Raw genomic sequence first — 3,942 nt, forward strand, 5'->3', positions numbered from 1 at the left:
CTTGTGTCTCTCTCTGAGTATAATTTTATAGCAACTAGAGCTCTGTCTGGAGGTGGGTCCTTTGTGAACAAGTCCAGAAATGACTTGCCCTTCCTCCTTGCTCCAGTTTATCAAAGTGTGTTGTTTCATTAAGCAATCTAGCGTTTAGGGCTCCAGGATCTCATCAGTATGGCTACTCCCTTAACCAACCTTTCTGACGTCTTAATTGCTATAACTGAAATCAGTCAGTCCTAACAGAGATAGTCTTGGAAGACAAGTATCCAAAGCTTTTCCACTTTGGCCACATCTGTCATTCAGAACTATGTTCTATTGGCCAAAGCTTTCAAGACCCCAGGGTTAGCACCAGGCATTTTAGTAAATGCTGCTTTGTTATATGTGGGAAATCTGAGGTACACAAAATTTTACAATTGTAATATGTGTATATGCTTAGTGCTTATATATACATGTTTTGGCTAAAATCCAAATACCAGAAAATGTGGACCTTCATCAGAGGAATCTTTCTTCGTAATATCATTTTACAAAAAGATCAAAAGAAGAAGATAGTAGTAATAAATAGCAATAGTATGGAAACTAGTAGAATTATTCTCATACTAATTATTTTCTGCTGGAATTAACCTTATTGTTTTATTTATTAGAAAGCTAAATCTCAAACTTAAACATAGCAGAATTTTTTAAAACACTTGGAAAGCTGATAATATTAATGTAACTAGTTTATTTACTTCTTTTTAATTAATCCCTTAGCCTGTAATAGAACATAATTAGAAATTTTATTAGGGTCCTGTGTATATTTATGTGGTCATCTGTGTTTTAGTCATTAGTTTGAACAGACTCCTTTTCTCTCGGGGTTATCCCATCCATAAGTGATTGATTGATAAAGCTTATATTTCACTGATATTTGAATTTTAGATCATTGTAAATTCCTAGAAAAAAGTCTTACACTTAAAGAAATTATCTTTTAACAATTATATACACGTGTTTTAAATTAATGAATGTATAATTTGTTCTTCCCATTTGTAGGTAGTATCACCTGATAATGGCCATCCCTCCCATTTTCCCTTGCCCCCACCACATATCACTTCTAAAAGTAAATATTTCATTTCCTAGGGAAAAAAGTACACTTTGTATATATAAAAGGGAAATTCAAATTGAGTAAATCAAGTGCCTTTCAGAATTTTCTATATCCTACATATAAACAATAAGTTGTATTTTAAAAATTATTTTATTAGTTGTCTTAACCCATCTCAAATACTTTGTTAGTCGTTTTTCTGGTAATATGCTCACTTTGGAGAGTTAGCTGAAAGTCTAAAAGGCTCCTTTTAAGAGCTTTCTTACAGGCTAGTTAAAAAACAAAACAAAGGCTAATTTCTCTTCTACTCAACATTTCAGTATAATTTGATTTTTTTCCTCTTATATTTGAAAATAAGAAAAGAATTAAGAAGGTACTGTGCTAGGTGCTAGAATTATAAAAAGAAAATCGCCTGCCCTCAAGAAGCTTACACTCTTATTAGGAGTGGGAAGAGTAGGAGGGTGAAGTATATATACAAATAACTATAAGAAAAATTAAAAACAGACAATGGCATCAGATACTTCATGGGGGCAGTGACACCTGAGCCTTGAAGGAAAACAAAAGTTCCTGAGAGGCAGACATAAGGAGGCAGGACAATTTAAAAATAGCCAGTAGTTCATTTTGGCTAGAACAAAGTGTTTGTACAGGAGAACAGAATGAAATTAAACTGGAGGTGTAGGTGTGGGCGCCAGATTGGAAGGCCTAACAGGCTAAGGAGTTTTTTAAAGCTGATGTGCCAGAGAATATTTTAGGATTCCCATCCTACTCCCCATCCCCACTTCTAGTTATAAAGATAAATCTCTAATCTGTCCCTATTTTGTCCTTTGCTTCAAACTCTTAGACTTCTCTTCATAAACAGTATCTATGTCCACTCTAGGGTAGGATTGGAGAGCAGGAAAAGATGGATTAAGGTTGAAATGAGAAAGCTTTTTCCCAAATCTAAAAATAAACAAATTCTTTCATATTTAACTCAGTATTTATTAAGTTCTTGCTTTGTTCAAGGACAGAAATAAAGAAAAATTCTTGACTGGATTCTTACTAAGCTTATGTGTATCTAAAAGACTGAGCACAAATGGCTTCTGTTGAAATGCTTTGGAATATATTTAGAGCGGGTACTGGTATCATTGCCAACTAGTTTACAAACTAGGAGCTTCTGCCCCCTTCCACTCCAATGTTTTCCATTTTCTTTCCTCCCTGGACCCCCTTGCCATTATAACTCTTCATAGTAAATAAAATACTGATTTTATGCGTGTCTGTGCAAGTAACAGATAAGTAAAAGCTAACCACTAATTCCTATGATGTTACTGTGGTTCATTTAAATAGGCTTGCCTGGCATTTAAGCTTTTCCAGCTAATTAAATTCATTTCAGCAGACACGTCAACAATCCTATTAGTTTTAATAATACTACTATTCATCTTAATTTTATATCAGAAGTTACTTCTAAAATATAACCAGTTTTTTCCCCAAAGTCTTTAACTTGAACAATTTTTTTCGTCTGCTTATTCCTTTTTTGTTAAGTTTTGTTTTATCACATAAAACTTCAAAGTATTTACAATTCTCATAAAGTATATAATTCCTCCAGGTAAGTGAATTCTTGCAACCATGATTGTGATCAGTGTTGGAATCTAATACTTGTTCACTTTTAAAGAAGTGGACATCATATGGTTGCTATAATTAGGTATATTCTTTTGGATTTGCTTTGCTTACTCTGCAACATTACATATAAATCTTCCTCTATTGCTTTGAAGTTTTCAGAAAAAGAAATTGTCCATTAGTGTTTCAATTGTCCCCCATCCCTTCCACCGTATATCATTTTCCTTTTCTGTTGTATTAGCCAATCTGATTGGTGTGAAGTGATACCTCAAAGTTGTGTTGACTGAATACTGTAATGATTTAGAGCATTTTTTCATATGATTTTCCTTGTTTTCAGTAAACTCTTGAAATATAAATAAACCCAATCAATTACTGGCCAGTAAAATGTAAGCCCTTTTAGGACAAGGGTTTTGGTTGTATCTGCTATTGCCTTGCTTAAATTGTCACTTGATTAATGTTTGAATTGTTTCATTGAATTGAAACTTTATAACTTCTCTTGCATAATTTTTAATTTTCCAAAATAGCTGAACCAATTCACAGCTAACCAGCTGTTACTGTCTTTCATTCCTGTCCTTTTTTCATCATTTCCTATTTTGGCCAATTTTTAAGTATGAAATGATCTTAGAATTTTTAAAACTTAAAACTTTTGACAAGGTATTTAAACTTGTAGTCAAAAAATGTTAAGCTACAATGGACCTCAGCTTAACCTCTCATTGTACAGTTGAGGAAACTTGGGCCTAGAGAGATTAACAAGAGCTTGCCTCTAGGTCAGCTGTTTCATATAATGAAGGCACTGTTGCCACAATTTGTAAGCCTCATTTTTGGCCAGAAGTTTCCATCTCCTTTCCCCACCAATTGAACTTAGCAATCCCATGGCCTATCTTGAGCTTGGCCTTTTTTCGTTTCTCCATTCTTTTGTAGATGTATATGAAGGAGGAGCAAATGGGGTTAATCAATCAAGATTAGATCCTGGATCACTGAAGAGAGGGCTGATGCTAAAAAATATGATAAAGAAAACATTTGATTTAGACCTTCCCTACACCAGCTCCATGAACTTTTTTTCTCTTTAGGGTGCTCCTCCATCCTAAGGGACTCACTATTCCCTTAATGCTTAATGAGTATTACCAACCCTATCCATGGCACTTAACTTAGGCTTGTCTTTTTAAACATTTTTCAATAGTATTTTTCCAAATACATGTGAAGATAGTTTTCAACATTCATTTTTATAAGATGTTGTGCCCAAATTTTTCTCCTCTTCCTTAAGACAGCAAAGTAATCTGATA

This window comes from Antechinus flavipes, chromosome 4 (genome assembly GCF_016432865.1).
Source record: "Antechinus flavipes isolate AdamAnt ecotype Samford, QLD, Australia chromosome 4, AdamAnt_v2, whole genome shotgun sequence".
NCBI classification, from domain to species: Eukaryota; Metazoa; Chordata; class Mammalia; order Dasyuromorphia; family Dasyuridae; genus Antechinus; species Antechinus flavipes.